The following is a 17,937-nucleotide window of genomic DNA, read 5'->3' on the forward strand; positions in this document are numbered from 1 at the left end:
TGATGCCAGATGGAAGGTTTTTTAGTCCACAGACTTGGCTGTTAGATCAGAATCATTGCAGGATTAATTTTCTCAATATTGGAAAAGCTTGGCAGGAAGGTGAGATAATGACAGAATACCTTCCCCGCCCCCCTTCACTCTCAATTCACTCCAGGAAGAGAGAAATGTGTCTGTGTGAGGAGAAAATATTCCTACATCAAGATGTTCTTCTTGTAAAAAAAAAAAATCTCTCAAGAGTGATAGATCACAGTAATTCACAGTTCTGTTAATCAAGAATTATTAATTAGCACAGCGACTCCTTAGCTGCATGTCTTTTCTGAATTAAAATTACACCTGACCTGCTAAGACTGAAGACTCCAATATTTAATTTATTGATAAAAATCAACAAAAATGAATGATTATAATTTAATCTCAGGTAATAAATTAATCTAATTTGGATGAGGTACTGATGGGCTTTTAATGACCGTAAAGGACAGATTGTGGTTTGGAGGGTGAAATTGATGAAGCAGATACTTCTAAGTTATTCTTGAATATTAAAATCACATTATAACATCAATGGGGCTGTTTATTTCACTACTTCTTGGCGTAAATGCAAAGCTAATTTTTGTTATGTATCTCCTGAGAAACTCTATTTGGATACCTAAAAGTTCTTAATAATTCACTTACCACAATTGCTGAATAAAAGTTGACTCTGTAATACTCCTCATTTTTTTGTGTCTCTGTCTGTGCGGGTCCACACAGAAGACAGAGAAAGCCTTCTGGGTCCACCCCCTCACCCACCACCCACCATCTGCTCAGGCATCCTCCAAGAGCACAGCTTATCGTGGGACCTGGGCTAGTGAATAAGGCTCAGGTGCCTGGGCAGTGGGCAGCAGGGCTTCATCCATGTCTTACCTCCCAGCCCCACCAGCACAGAACACTACCGCGCCTGGTATTTAAGGTGGGCGCTTGGCCTTGCTCGCTGGCCCTCCTGCTTTCAAAGCAAGTGTTTCACTGACTGAGCCGTCCCTTAGCTCCTCTCCCCATTCTTACAGGTAATAGAAATAGGTAATATAATTTCTTGCTCTCATTGTCAAGGAAAGAAAATGTATACAACTGCACATTAGATAGCTGAAGACTTTAGTAGATTGATATTTATTACTAATAATTGTGGAAGTATTCAGGTGCTGACTGTCACTGTAGTACAGCACAGTTTCTACACCAAGGGCAAATTCTTACAACAAAGCTGGATTAAATTTAAGAAACTGGAGAAACGGGGCCCCCTGTTTTGCTTTGATGGTAGTTTCCAAACTCCTGCCATATCTGTTTTAGAATGTACTCTAATGACACAGCCAAGTGTGAGTATCAGACAATCTAAAGGGGATCCCAGAAACCTGTATTAAGAAAATAAGAACATGTGTTAGCTGAGATGTAAGCAGTCTTCAGTTCTTTTTTTTTTTAAAGAAAAATTTTTACTTTATTTTATGTGTATAAGTGTTTTGCCTGCATGCATGTTTGTGCACCATGTGTGTGCAATACCCATGACGGCCAGAAGAGGGCACTGTATTTGCAGAAACTGGAGTTACAGATGGTTGTAAAGTGCCATGTGAGTGCTGGGAACACAACCTGGATTCTGTGCAAGATCAGCCAGGGCTCTTAACTGCTGACTGACCATTTGCCTTCAGTTCTCAGTTCTTAAAAACAGAAGCAACTTGTGTAGGAATTTACAGTTGTTTTTTTCCAGGACAGAAAGGTAGAGGTTTATTAAGATCTTAAAACAACAACAACAACAACAACAACAACAACAACAACAACAACCCAAAGCTACTGCATATGGCGTAATGACTTACCTACAAGTTTTATTCTAGGAGTGAGGTTTTAATTAGCACTTCGAATAAATGAGGTTTTCTTCTAGAAACATCAGTATCTCAAGTCTTTTGGTAGAAGATTAATGGACACATTACATGACTGCCTCAGTTAATGGCAGATAAACTGATGCCTTTAAAATACTTTGAAGGATAACTGCTTCTTACACATGAATTTTCCCGACATTACCATCGTGGCTCATCCAGACTTGCTTACAAAGGCATACATGAGAAAGTAAAAGTAACACACGAACATGCCTCCACTTAAGTGAATGAAGAAAAGAAATAAAAAGGAAAGGACATGACTGTGTGATGGAGGAGAAAGGTTATTGTAGATAAAAGGCAGAGTATAGCTAGAGGCAGAAACATATGGGAGAGTCCGGAGTGGGCAAGACCAGACTGAGCAGGTGTGGGAGATGGGGTGGGGTATAACAGGTGCAGCAGCCAAGTGGCCAAAATGGCTGGATTATATAGGGAAGAGCCTCTGGGGGAAGGGCAGCTCAGCTTGTAGGCTGGAGAGTTCAAGGTGGAGGGTGGGGTATGCCAGCCATACCCTGTAGGAAGTAGGGACTGAAGGATGCTGGGAGAACCGAGGATAGGGTCTGCTTTGATCTGTTAAATGGGCACCTCAACCATTTGCCCCAGGCTTTGAGACTTAATGTTAGTTACCTGCTCCCTTGGCTGCAGCGCAAAGGCTGACTTAGTGTTTTCAGAGCTCCAGGGGTCGTCTTCACAGTAGGTGGCAGTCAGGTTCTGATGTGGGTGGTATATGATTCCGATCGCATCCTTCTCGTGAGCTGTCAAAGGTCTCCTCAGCTTGCCAGTGACTGTGCTGAAGGATTGGACCAAGCACAAAGTTCGCCCCCCTCTCCCCCCCCTCCCTGCCGACATAGCAGATCCACTCATAATGCGGGGTGGGGAGGACACACAGCAAACAAAGTCCCCAACCTTCTCTTTTACTAGCACCGAATCTTCTGACAATCTGCCTGTGCATGTTAGTGATGACCGCCTTGTTTGACTGGTTGCACACCACCGAGCACTCTGGGAGTTTAGGAAGCAGAATCACGCTGTTGGCTGTCATGCCCCTGCAGTACTGCTGAGGGATGTAAATGTATTTGAACCTTCTGTGGGCTTCGTATTCCAGATCTTCACTGTGTCACCAGAAGACGCACTGCTAACGTAATGTCCATCTTGGATAAACGTTCCCTCATTAACAAAGTGGGAGTGGCTTCAGAATTCCTTCGGTGCTTTTTCCAGATTTTCAACCGTGAATTCTTACTGTCTGGTCAAAAGAGGCACTAAGATCTGGCTACTCCCCTTGAAAAGCTCAGACAGGTGACCTTTTTACTACTTGCCCTTTCAAGTCTCCTTAAACACTGTCCTCTTGGAAACTTCCACACCTTGATCTTTCTGTTCTGGGTCCCCGTTGCTAATATTTTGCTATCTCTGCTGAAATACACGTAGAGGACAGATAGCGTCAGCCATCACCATGAAGTTGTCCTGGGCCTGGTCATTGGGATTCTTCCTGATTTTCCTGTAGTAAAGTTCCAGACTTCAATAAATCCATCAACAGATCCAGTGACCAGATACTGAAACCAATCATCTGGAGAAAACAGAGTCCATTCCATGTAGGATTTCTAACCAAGCTTAATATGTCTGCTCAGTTGTGTGGGAAACTTTGTTTTTTGTTTTTGTTTTTTTGTTTTCAAGACAAAGTTTCTCTTTGTAGCTCTGGCTGTCTAGGAACTTGCTCTGGAGACCAGTCTGGCCTCAACTTCAGAAATCTGCCTGCCTCTGCCTCCTAAATTCTGGCATTAAAGGTGTGTGCCGCCACTGCTCCCATGGCTGGGGAGCTTTTCTTCTTCTATATCTTTGACAAATCTATGGTCATACCTGGCACTGCTGGCACTTTAGCATCTGTTCCAGCAAGGCCGTAAGAAGTGATGGAGGCATCACACTGACGTCCCTAGTTAATGGCTAGGTCTGTCTGTCTCAGAAGCAACTGGCAGCAGCTTATTCATGAAGTTCTGTTGATTCCAGATCAACCTATTCCCAGAGGTCAATAAGGCTTTTGTCTGGCAATTTCAGAGACGGTATTCTCTGTAAATCAGTATCCCCGTGGCACTGTTAATATCAGCCACGAAACTTTGAATGCTGTCCACAGTATTCAGAAAGCAGTCTCTCCTGTAAGGTGGCCAATGCCCGATGTAAACTGTCCTTTAAGTACTGCACGACAAGACAAGTCACATCGGAAGAGATTTCCCTTGACATTGGTATCACTTCTGGCCAGACTCTACTCAGTACAGACTGGGTCACGCAACATCTCACAACATGTGGCCTTTACAATTTTAATAGCGAATCATCAAATACAAATTTTTATAATTTTGAAAAAAAAATAGCATTATTTATTATAGTTGGTCACGTGTTCCTCATATTAACAGTTGTTTGATCACTTAGCTTAGACCTATACATTCTGGTCATACTTGTATAATTAAATTATAATTGTATTATTAGGTATCTTGACAAAACAAACAAATAAACAAAAGACTCTTATGAGATACATTTAGTCAGCTCTCTTTCAAAAATTAGGAAGTGGTATTAAGGCAAACAAAAGTTTTGATGAAGTTTAGGGGGAGAGGAGGGCAGGTGAAGGAAGCTGCCTAATCTAACTGTGTGCTCAGCGAGACCCACCCACCCACAGGACCCACTGAGCATCAAAGTTCTTACCCAGAAAGGCTCCTCATTTGCATCTAAGGAAGATTTTTATCCAGTTTTATCACAGTCAGAGGCAAAAACTATGGGAGTTGAAAAAACAGCTCATCATCGAAGGTCAGGCCCCTCACTGAGCCTTAATTAGCGTGTTGGCCATCTTAAATTTGAAAAAGCTATGCCAAGGGAATGCTGCTTCCTTTTCAAAGTGCCCCCCCCCTTTAAATTTGGAGCCAGTTTGCTCATGTGGTTAAAAGAGAACATTAAGTATCTTGTGTGTGAAACATAACTAAGAGAAAACAAAAAACCAACTAAACCCCACTATCCTTCTCCTCTGATGATACTTCTGAGTGTGTGTGTGTGTATGTGTGTGTTTTCCCACACCAATGAGTTCACTGATCTCACAACACTGAGTTCCTGCAATTTAATTTGGACATTTATTACCAGGACTCCGTTGGTTAAAGGCTCAGGGACTCGGCCTCATAGTGGCTTGTCTCCCTACTCTCACTTCAGATGCTCGAGTCCCATCTTCTTCTTCTTTTTTTTTTAAAGGTTCAGTTCCTTGTTTTAATCATGTCATGTATGTGTGTCTGTATGTTCCTGTTATGTGTGTCAGATCTCCCCTGGATCTGAGTTCCAGGCAGTTGTGAGCAGACATGGGCGTGGTAAGTCAAGTGAATTCTCTACAGGAACAGCACATACCCGTGATTACCGAGCCATCTCTCCAGCCCCGAGTCCCATGTTCTTGCCCTTATTTATGTAACCAGAGCTTTTGGGAAAATACTGCAGGATAGCCTGGCAGCCCTGTTAGTCTAGGCTTTGCCACCCATGGCAATGCACAAGTTAAAAGGGGGGTGGGCAATGGTGAGAGGCAGAGAGAGGGGATTCCATCACTGGGCACTAGGAAGAGAAATGGATAAAGTGGGCACAAAGAAGATAAAGTAGAGTCACATTGATCTTTCTCTGGGGCACTGACATGACTTCTTCAGGTTTCAATAGAGAAGTTGGGGCAAGCAGCAAGTGGTGAGCCTAATTAAGCCATGAAGGGTCAGGGTGTGGCTTCTTTCATTGTATTTCTCCAGCTCCACGTCTGCAAGGTGGTCCCTGAAGAAGTCACTGTTTCTGTCATTGGGTGTGGAGATCAACCTGGTTCCTAGAAACTGATTAATCCTGTCCCAGTCGTGTGGCATCTGGGTTGGGTTGGAGGGCGAGTGTCTGTCCTAGGCTGTTGTGTTTTGGGATTCCTAAGGGGCTGCTGGCATAGGGCACTGACTCTTTGCACTTTTAGCCTTGAAGGGAGATGAGGTTAGCCCTGTCAGACAGGCTCCTTGAGTGACTACTACATCTACTCAGAGTCAAGCAGGACTCTCATCCCAAGAAAGCAGAAGCGTGTTGGCAGAAGAAAGCAGCTCTCACTTCAAAGATTCCCTTTGAGAGATAGTTTATGCAGGAGCCGAATACACAAGACCACGGACACAGACTGAGGTTTCCCCGAATTCCACATTCCATCCTGGAAGCAGTTGCATGTCTTTTTTACAGTAGCTGAACAAAGGAAGACATAAATCAAGATGCTTTTAAAATACACAGGTGGCCACATCAGGCAGGTGGGTTGCAGCAAAGCAGGGAAAACTCTGTCAGCCTCACATGTTGCCTGATGATATTTGTAGCCACTTCTGGTTGGTTGGAAAATGAGTTCTCAGTATATTCCAGAGGATTTACTTAATGGTCAGAGAGACATGAGGCCAGCTACAGAGGGTTAATAAATGGCTATTAAGGGGGCTAATCGTACCCCAAGATAATTTGTCTCTGGGTTTGCAACATTCCAAACTCTTCATAGTCACTGAGGTTTCTAATCAGGTAATCGGCCTCGGTGCACTGTAAGATGTTGATTCTTTTTAGAAACTTCTGTACACAGGTGCCAGGCTTTCACCTGATTTTAGTTACCTCATGGGTACAAATGAGCCACAGCTTTATTTTTAAAATAGCAAAAACAGCTTCTATGGGCCCATTTTACTTCAGACACATGTGCTATACACCAAGGTTTCCAGGGCTCCCACGATACCCTTACTAGGCTTGATAATTTTTTCTGATGAGTCATAAGCCTCAGTGAAGCAGTCACCATATTTCTATTTACTGGCTCCTTAGAAAGGATGTTATGAAGATGCAGATAGACAACAGCGAAGGAAGCTGTTCAGCAGGGAGGTCTGGGAGGCAGGGGGTTCTGCCTGTGTGGTGTGGGACTGCACCAGCCTCCTGGTATGTGGATTTTAAAAAACTAATCTGAGAATTTATCAATTTTTTTTTGGTTGAACTCCCACGCCACCCCACTCTCTCTTATTGTTGTTTCTGCTCAGGAGTCTCCAAGGCAGTGGTTCTCAACCTGTGGGTCATGACGCCTTTGGGGGCGGAGGAGAGGGCCTCAAACAGCCCTGTCACAGGGGTCACCTAAGACCATCAGAAAACAGATATTTCCAGTATGATTCATAACAGTTGCAAAATTACAGTTATGAAGCAACAATGAAATAATGCTGTGTTTGGCGGTCACCACAACACGGGGCACTGTATTGAAGGGCTGCAGCATACGGAAGGTTCGGAACCGCTGCTCAGAGGGAACAGAACTGGGAAAGGGAATATGTATTACAACGGAGGACTCGCTAGATTAGAGCCGAGAAGTTTAACAACAGCCAGCCACTTGCTGGAGAGCTTGAGACCACGGTATCTGCCAAGTCCCCAAGGCTGCATGCCCCAATCTAGTGCTGAAGTGTTCCTTGAAGAACTTCTGCTTTTCAGCCCTCGTTGGAAGGCCAAAGAAGCTGGGTCCTGATGTCAATAAAGGATGATAGCAGCAGCAGCAGCAGCAGCAGCAGCAGCAGCAGCAGCCATACAGGAAGGAGCGGACACTCCGGGGAGTTAATCCCACTCTGCTAATTCCTCCTGGAAACAGCCATGCAGAGGCTTCTCCCCTAGTTTATTCCAGATCCAAATGCATTAAAACCCAAAATTCGCCTTCATACCCTTCCTCTGCAGGGCTGGTGGTTGGCGCTGCAATCCTACCCTGTGTGCTAGGTTTTCCTTATCCGTCTGCAGCTTCCTAGTGAGCCTGTTCTAAGTCACGTCATTGACACAAACTCAGGAGTAATCAAATACCCCTGTCACTTAGGAAACTGCAATGGCTCCGTGTAAGGAGACAAGGGCAAAAATATTTTTATTATGGCACGGAAACTCACATTCATTTTCTATAACATTCAAACGATTTTTGGGCTTGTTTTTCCTGCTGTCTCAATTGTGTTGTGGCAGGAAGGAGGACAAGAGAAACCAAGGCTCAGCAACTTGGCAAAGGCTGTTTCAGAAGCAGCTGGCTTTTCCTCAAAGCAACTATATTCAGAAATTAAATTCAGGAAACATGAGGAAATATGTGTGTTGATGGGAACATACAGGTTTTAAAAAAAAGTCATAAATTACATTCGAACATATTGGAGACTGCAAGGAGGTATTTTGAATGTTTTGAATTTCTGAAAGCTTTTGTAATAGTGATTGATTTATTTTTTGGGGGGGGGGTATGCTCTTTGCATGCCCAAGGTTGGCTTTAAGTTATGGCTGTTATTTTAATGGAGAAAGCGTTTTATACTGGAAACTCAGTTCAGCACAGATTTGCTGCACTATAGTGAGGATGGAGATGACTGAGTGCCCGAGGCTTCAACTCTCAGTCTCCAATTATTAAATTGGTGACCTTGCATTTCTTCTCAGATGTTTGCAGATAGGAGGCCCCTCGTGGTCCCACTAATAGCTACCTGTTTGATATCAGATCAACCACTTAACCTCCCTGGCTTTCATTCTTTCCACAAATAAAATAAATAGATTAGTCTTAACATTCCCTCGGATTCTTTCAACTCCAAAAAAAAAGAATCTGTTGATCTTGGAGTTTTTAAGTTTTTTATTGAGCGTGTCTTATTGAACTTTCTAATTTTTTCATACATTGATTCTGGATAAAACTACTTACTAGTTGCAATTTAATTCAGTGCAGGAGAATGTAATGGTGAATGTGTAACACACGAGACACAGTAAATAAATATCCTTGTAGCTTATCAGCATACTACTTTTTTCTCGGTTCTGATTACTCAAATATTTTTCAAGGAGGGGATTCTGACTCCTAGTGTGTTCTGGCCTTGTTCACCAAGGCTGAGGTTCACAGACCGAGGGCTTTGCAGGCCATGTGTAGCTAGTTCATTCTGTTTGTTCCATGATCTATTTTGTTTTATTTATTTAACAGAGTCATTTTAATTATATATATGTATACACACACACACACACACACACACACATATATATACACACATACATCTAAGCACACATATGTGTGTGTGAATGTGCTTATGAATCCATATGACAGAGGAGGAGGCTATAAGAAAGCATCGGGTGCCTGGAGCTGGAGTCACAGGTGCTTGTGAGCTGCCCAGTGTGGGTGCTGGGAATTGAACTTGAGTCCTCCACAAAGGCAGCAAGTGCATACTCTTAACTGCTGAGCATCTTCTCAGCCCCTTTATAATGTGTTAGAAAAACTCAATCATGACATGTGTTCTCTCATCTCCAGCTTGCTGGGCTTTCGCAGATTGAAAGTGGACCATATAATCCAGAAGAAAGCAGAGGTGGCTGTACTTAGAACACTATACTTGGCACACTTTGAACACCAACCATGCCAAGAGACAAGGGATATCAATGTGTGCTGAAACACACACACACACACACACACACACACACACACACACACACACACACGATACCCCCCAAAAATGTAAATCTATAATTGATAGGTCCAAAGAAAAAGTTTAGGCATCAACACAATTTTAGTTGGAGGCATTAGTGTTCCATCTTCATCAATGGGCAAACCATTGTAGAAGCATCAGAGGCAAGTTACATCCTGGACCAAATGGACCTAATGTGAAAATTCTATCAAAGAATGTGGAGGCCAGTTTCTCATCAGTACATGGAACATTCCCCAGGGAAAATATCAACAAATTAAAAAATATTGAAATTATACAAATATCCTTTCTTTTCTTGAATGTATATATATATAAAACCTAAGGAAGTCTGAAACAACTAAAAATGGAGACACAAAATCACAAAAGCAACAGGATACAGAAAGTTTGGCACTAAGAGGGAAATTTATAGCAATCAATGTCTACATTTGAAAAACAGAAATATCTTTAATAAATAATGTATCATTACATCTCAACGAACTAGAGAAACAAGAACAAACCCAGATCTAGCCAAAGTGAAGACATAATAAAGACTAGAACAGTATATGAACAATAAACAGCAACACATGAAATGGAGACAAAAGATAAAATAGTCAAATTAATGGCTAGACTAAGAAAAAAGAGAAGATTCAAATAAGTAAAAATCATAGGAGAAATGGGAGCCATTATGACCGACACTACAGAAATAGGAAAGATCCGATGAAATCATTACGATTGCTTTGTACCAATACATTTTCTGATCCAGACTACATGGACAAATTCCTAGACACATCTATTTTATTGAGGTCAAGTCATGAAGAAAGAAAAAAAAAACCCCAAGGTCAAAAATAGTTAATGGGATTGAATTTCCAGTGAGGAGAAGCCCAGGACCAAATGGATGGCTCCATTCCTAAATTCTACCAACACTCAGCAAACTAATATCAATTCCCCTAAGTTCTTTCAAGGATGAGAAGAAGGAGAAAATTCTTCTAAACACTTCCTGTGAGGTCATCATCACCCTGGTCCTCAGAGCAGAAGAAGATACAAGAGCTAAAGTGAACTACAGGCTGATATCCTTGATGGATTTAGGTGCAAAAGTTCTCAGCAAAATGTGAACAGACCAAGAGCAAAAGCGCACTGGAGATACGATTCACCACAGTCAGGTAGGCTGTATACCAGGAATGGAAAGGTCATTTGACATAGTCAGATCAGTAAACACGTCACACCCTATAGCAGAAGAAGGGCAAAACCTGCACGTTCATCTCAACAGCTGCAGAAAAGGAACCTGGTAAACTTCACCATAGAAATGCTGAGCTAACTAAGAGAAGGACCATACCCCAGGGTAACACATGCCATTTGTGATGCCACCTGCTGACGCGGTACTGCATGGGGAAAAGCTGAGTGTTTCCTGAGATCTGAAACAAGACAAGGATAGTGCCAGAAAACCTAGCTCGCTGGGAAAAGATGTCATATTGACACTGCTGGTAGATGCTATTTAGAGAGAAACCCCCAAACGACGTGAAAAGCATCATCATAAACAGTGTGTGTTTTCCTATCCTTCATCCTCTTGATAAGATTACACTATACCCCCATTCATCTTTCCAGACTAGAATTTTGGTTATGCAGTGAGTGACATCAGCTTTGGGAGACAAGATGATTCAGCTTCTCTGGGGATGGTACCCACTTCAGAGTCTTTGTAATGTTTGATGGAGTTTAGAGTCACAATGTTTAGAGTCATGTCTGGAGCTCAGTAACTGTTGTTGCTAATTTTCCATTTTGTTTTTGTACACACACAGACACACACAGACACACACACACACACACACACACACACACAGAGGGAGGGAGGGAGGGAGGGAGGGAGGGAGGGAGAGAGAGAGAGAGAGAGAGAGAGAGAGAGAGAGAGAGAGAGAGAGAGAGAGAGAGAGTCAGTTAAAATCATGAACTTCAAAGCCCTACCCTATTCACTTGCCTTAATCTAATCCTTTGAAATTTAGTAGTTGTCAAAGCAGGCATCCAGGGTGAGGTGCACATGAAGTGTAAAACACACTTGCTAGCCAGTCATGTCAGACACAAACATGAATCAAAATATCAGGAGAGAAACAAAGCCCCCAGTCACAATCACAGGCATGCTTGTGTTTGAAAGGAGCCCCTCTGGCAAAGAACAAATCCACTGTGAGTTTAACTGGCGACTCTTAGGCTTTGAGTAAATACTCCTTTCACAGAGAGTAGCTTGTCCTCTTGCTAAGGAATCAGGCATAAGCCTCATTCCAAGCGTTGCTCAACATGATGTTCCTCTCTTCTGAAACCATCCAAAATATACTATTTCTACCAAGTGTTTGTTTACTCTATGAGCCCTTTCCAGAACTGTCTGTCGTATTAAAGCTCACTGTGTGTAAGCTACCAACTTCATATACTGTCAATTTCTCATGTGAAAATGGGGACTGACAGACTGAAATACCTACAAGGATCAGGACGGTTTTTATAAACAGTGTAAACGCATCGTTTGAGGCACAGGACAGCAATGGATAACGCAGCCTTCAGCTCCAGGGCCAGAGACACAGTATGTGTTGTAGGGATTATAGCACAATGCAGGGCACATGAAACACCCACGGGCTTGGGATGGCTAAATGTTGGTTGTCAACTTGATGGGAGCTAAAATCGAGGGAGGGATACGCTTCTAGGTGGGTCTGTGGGGACTTCTAGAAAGAGCACATGAGTTGAGAGGTCCATCCTCAGAGTGGGCAGCACTTGGCTGTAACAGCTCAGAAATGAGGAAGTCCCAGGAAAAGAGCTGTGCTAATTTGCTTTTCTGCCTTCGGTTTTTTTTTTTCTCCTGTGAATGCATCTCTCTTGAGGTTGATGCAGCGGCCATCCTTTCCTGACATCCAACCCAGTTTATTCAGCCTTTCCATATGGGATGGAGACTCATGGCTCCTTAGCAGTTCTCTGGACCCTCAACGCCAGATTGGAACAGCTAACCCGCAAGCCTTGGGGAGTGAGCAACTACAGGGTTCTAAGTCTCTCCAGCATGCAGACTGTCATTGTTGGACTTCCCTACCCCTTATCCTATAAACCAGTGGCCCACAGAGTGTGTGTTGAGACCCCTTTAGGTGTCAAATGACCTTTACATGGGTAGCAGATCAGATATCCTGCATATCAGACACTTACATTATGACTCATAACAGTAGCAAAGTTATAGTTATGAAGTAGCAATGAAAATAATTTTATGGTAGGGGTCACCACAACACGAGGAGGTATATTAATGGGTTGCAGCATTACGGAGGTTGAGAGCCACTACTATAAACCAAGTCTAACAACCCCCCCCTTAATTTATAGCAATTCTATTGGTTCTGTTCCTTTAGAGAACCCTTATACAGGGATCTACTCATCAACTCCAGTTATTTGATGTGTAGGAAATAGGCACAATGATGCCAAAAAATTCTGGATTTTTAAAAAAGGAACTATAATTCCTAAAATTAGTGTAAGCAATTTGTAAATTAGCATGACTTTGAGTCCCAACAAGTGAATCCAATGTAAAACCCTTTGTAGGAAAACTATGTAAATAAAATAGTACACACCTATTGGAAAACTCAATATTTGCACTAGCAGTCACAACCTTTGCTGTGGCTCCCTTGCAGGCTCTAGGGCATAATATGTCTATGGATCCATTTTTTCTTGTTCATTTGGTATTAGGACAAATATGTGACTTACATAGGGCAAGGTGTGTCAGATCTTGGGCGGAGTTTGGCGCAGATAAGACAGGATCCCTTTTTCTTGCAGAGCGATTTTTACAGTTTATTAATATTAAAGCACTAAGTGATGGGTTCAGAGATGCCCTAGATACCACACAAAGGAAGTTTCAGGAATAACTGGAGGTTTCCCACAAATCACAGGGTCGGTTCTCCCTCTGACCTTGAGCATGGTTTCTTGTTCCCATGACGACTAATTTTCTATTTGAGGAACCTGATTAACAGAGAATGGCATTTCCCAAAGGCAAGATGCATCAGCTGTAGAAAATTAATAAGTGAGAACCTGCGTTAAGCAATGCTAAGTAGTTTACTTGCTGAAGTTTTCCCCCCCTGAACCTGTGGATGTTGCTGCTACCACCTTCTCACTGTTACTCCTGAGAAACTGACATCCAGGATGACAAGCACATCTGTCGCTTGCTAGATGCCAGGTGGGGGTCTAAGTTTTTCTTTTTGTGTGCATCTGCTAGCTCGATCCTCTCAAGTCTGTGTAGTAGGTTATTTCTCTGGCACATTATTTTGCATGAGCAGGAACAAGTAGGTCATTTGCTCAGGGTAGTCTACCTGGAGTCGGAGGAAAGGCTGTTTCTCAAGCTCTCTTCACCTTCTTCCAGGCTCTTCCACCCATAGCAGGCCGTGGGATTACTTTCCCACCAGACATAGTTTTGAAAAATGCTGGGATAGACAGAGGATGAGATGGGGGAGAAGGGAGAAGGGCATCTGGGGGAGAATCTGCCCTTAACTGGGCTATCAAATGTCCCGTGCTCATAGCTAGGATTCAGAATTTTAAAACATCTGTAATCTTCTCCCATAGCTAGCAAGACGTACGTACACACAGGATTTAAAACATTTCAAATATGGGAGCATTTCTGGCACACAGCATACACAGTGCACACGTGACAGTCCTCACGGTGTACAACCATTTTCTACATCCAACCCTGAGCATCTCAGATTTAATTTGACATATATATATATATATATATATATATATATATATATATATATATTGTATACTGGTTGTTTTTTTTAAACCGCATAAATAGGAGAAATAGATGTTCAACATATGAAAAAAAACGCTCACCCTTAATTAAAGAAATGGAACTGAGAACATTAATCAATACTCTTTTTTTTCCTACCTTACAAATTGGCACACTGAATAGGTCATCATATATATGGGGGTTGGAAAGCTCTTTTCACGCACTGTTGGAGGGAGCGAAAGCTGTTACATCTTTGGAAAGCCTTTTAGAAGCCTCAGAGAAAAATCAATATGAAAATTGATGTACAGTAGCACACTCCCAGAAAAACGCTGCCACCTTCATGAGGTCAGCTACCCCTCCTTGCAATAGTTCCTTACAAGCTGGCCTGGCAGCTGTCGACTTTCCCAGAGAAGGAGGCATGGGAGAAGGTCAGAGGACCCTTGCCCGAGGATCTGGCCACTCCTCCCAGATTAGTAGCCAGTGATGCCCAAATTGCATGTGGTCTGGAGACTAGGGGACAAACTAGAGCGTGTGAGTCTGGCAACACTAGCTGAATGGGATTCTGTTTACGAGGCTATGGTGCAGCCAGCAACTGTACTGGGCAAAGACCTTCCAGTGTGACTCGGGGTCACCTGTGCTCCTGGTAGTCACCCCAGGTCTGAGTGAGTTAAACTAGTTCATTTCCCATGGTTAATGGTGGTGAAATTGTACTTCGGTTGTCATCAGGATCGTAGAAGGAGAGGGAAAGACAGTCACCTTCCCCAGGGAAAGAATTTTACGGACAAAATACCCTAGAATCATAGGGTTTGACTGTTTCTGTTCTCTTGTTCTCTGAGTCATCCTATTTTCTTCTTTCTGCCAAACCCTAGTCCATACGGCTGTGCGTGTGTGGTGAATTTACATATATGTAGATTTGGGTGTGTGAGCAGAGGCCAGAGGATGTCTGATGTTTTCCTTTATCATTGTCTTTTTTTTTTTTTGAGGCAAGATCTCTCCCCGAACCTAGAATTTGCACTTTCTTTTTAGTATGGAAGCCAGCAAACCCCAGTAGCATTCCTGTCGCCCACCACACCATATTTGTGCGGTGGGATACATGCCTAGCTTATAACATGGGTATTGGGGTTCTAACTCTCATGTTCCTGCTTGCACAGCAAATACTCTTAACAGCTGAGTCACTTCTTCAGCTCTCATACATAGTTTAAAAATGATGGTGGTGGTGGTGGCAGTGGCGGTGATGGGGGTGGTGTGTGTGTGTGTGTGTGTGTGTGTTCATGCCTATGCACATGTGGATGTCAGTGGACAACTTCATAGAATTTGTTTTCTCCTTCCACCTTTATGTATGTTCTGGGGATTGAACTCGGCTCGTCAGGCTTGCACAAAGATCTTCTGAACACTAAGCCATTGCCTGCTCCCGTGCATCATCTTTGGAGAAACTCCTCAGAGTACAACTGTGTTGCTATGTTTTATTAATATGATTTTTGCTGTGCTGTTTGCTACCTTCGTTCTTAAGGGGTTATGCCTTCTTACTGGTTCTTATGTAACTTCCAGCTCTTCTTACTGTAGGGAGAGCACATCTGGCATCTCATTAATGGTTGGGTTGACATGAAGGCTAGTTCTGGACAGTGGGTGTGAATCTGACATGTGCCTGGACCACAAAGAAGCTTCTAGAGCTATGTGTAGACATTGTTTCTCAGTTCTCTCTGGATCAACAGATCCAAACTTTTGTTTGTTTGTTTTTGTAGCCTAGGTCCTTGAATGCAGACCACACTGAGCAGAGCTGAATTGCACTCATCTCTCTGTGAGTGAGAGATGGGTGTTTGGCAAGCCAGTAGGATTTCTGGTTATCTGCAAGCTTCAGTGTAGACCTAGCATGACATAGATCAGTGTCCACTTCTTCCACCGAGCCTTCCTTGTCTACTCTAGTCTACTTTTCCTTTGTCATAGTTGACAAAGAATGTCTTGTCCATAGTATAAGTCTTTGAACATGTGCCTTTTCTAAAGCTGATTTCTGATTATAGCGAATGTCTTTTTTTGCTCTCTCAGATGTGTTGCGAATTCCGTGAAGCCCATGCCAACATATTATTACTTTTACATGATTTTCTCTAGTCTTAGAAATGTAGTAGGTAATGAATCAACACTCTTTGCTTTATTCATGTTTAATTAATGCTGCTATATTTGATTGGTGCTGCTAATATGCCAACAACCACAGAGGATGTTCAGTGTGCAAACCAGAGTTGCTTTATCACAAGCTAACATGATAACCAGGGATGCCTGGGTTGGTGAGCAGTGTCCACTTCCTTAGAAAGAGGTGTTTGGTTCCAGAAGGATTCACTTGCTAGGAGATTATTTCCCAGAAGACCTCACCATGTCTGACTTCTACATGGCTCATCTTTTCACTCATGAAAAGCTCAGAAAAATTTCCAGAAGAGCATATAGCTTACAGTGGCCACATTGCTGCTAAGGATGAAGAAACTATCAGCAGCAGCAAGTATATTAGTCCTCAGGCTGAAACTAAAGAAAGCATGTGGTTCAGGTCTGTCATGAAGAGCTTACTATTTAGGGGCCACTTGTCTTAAGTGAAGAGAACAGAGGTAAGAAGGCAGAAATACAAGGGCCAGTTTCCTTCGAGGTGGCTGCTGCTGTTGCCTTGGAGTGTCCGTTGGTGGCTGGCCTGGTAGCTCAGAAACAAGGCTTTTTTTTTTTTACAGCTTCATGTAACTGTTGTATGCAGAGTTCATTATTAAATCCATTTAAGTCACCTGCCCACTTGGGCTCCAGAGTGTATGCTGTATTTTTGTGTGGCAAGTCAAACTGATGCTCCTCTGTTACCTTGAAGGAAAGGAATTCCTCCAATCCATAAACAGCTCCTGGTGACTCCTCACCAGGAAGCCCCTCTGGCCTGTGATGCGACTTGAGTGAGCCTTAGTAAGGGAGGAAAGGGACCCATGGGAGCAAGATTGAATGGTGTTAATCTGAGAACCACAGGACTTTGGGATAAATATTTTACACCGGGCAAGCAAAGCGACGGAGCCATACATCTTCTATTTTTGCTGAATAGCTCTAACAACTGTGACGTCTGTATTCTTTTTTGAGCTATAATCTCATAATATTTTGATCCTTAGATAAACATCATTGAATCATCCCACAGTTAACCTTGTGTGGTTTTCTGAAGCTAACAAGCCAAGACAGTGTGGATTGATGGGTGGCGGCAGCCAAGTTTAAACAGCTATTATCAGTCAGTGGTTCATGGAGTGTTTTAATATCTGACAAGAGGAGGGAGCTCTGCCTTCCTAGAGGGAAGGCACGGAAGTGGCTTATCTTCCTGATTCTAAAGGGGACCGTGAACAGCAGTGGGAAGATATCACCCTCTCTTTATGCATCAGAATTTGTGCCCTGACTGACGAACAGGTGGGGCATTTTTTTTTAATCCTGGAAATTTTCACTCTCTAGGAGACAATCTCTAGCAAATTGTGAGTACTTTGTGTTTCAAGGGTCCAAGGGGACTCTAAGCTTTTTGGTCCAGCCATTTATTTGTAATAGGCAACCTGGGCCATTAAGTGAATTAAATTTACAGAGGTATAAAAACTGTGGCTAAAATATTTAAACTTTAGGTGAAGGAGCTTTGGAAAAAGAAAAAAATAAGTCAAGCACCCAATTTGTATTGAGGTGACTGTTGAGAATCTCTGGGATGGCGGCAGACACGGGCTCATGGCAGCAGAGCCCTTCGTAGAAGAGGAGGGCAGTATTCCATGTTGGAGAGTTAAACACATGCGTAGATAATGACAGACTTGAAGGAGGCGCAGAATGGGGAGGTGGCCAGTGTCCCAAGGGCCACAGTTTCCATCCTGTGAGCCCTGATTTCACCTTCTGCACTGAACTACCTCTCCAGTCTTCGATGTAGCTGATTTTGATGTCTGCAAGT

The sequence above is a fragment of the Acomys minous genome (genome assembly GCF_964271855.1).
Source record: "Acomys minous genome assembly, chromosome: 13".
In the NCBI taxonomy this organism is placed as follows: domain Eukaryota; kingdom Metazoa; phylum Chordata; class Mammalia; order Rodentia; family Muridae; genus Acomys; species Acomys minous.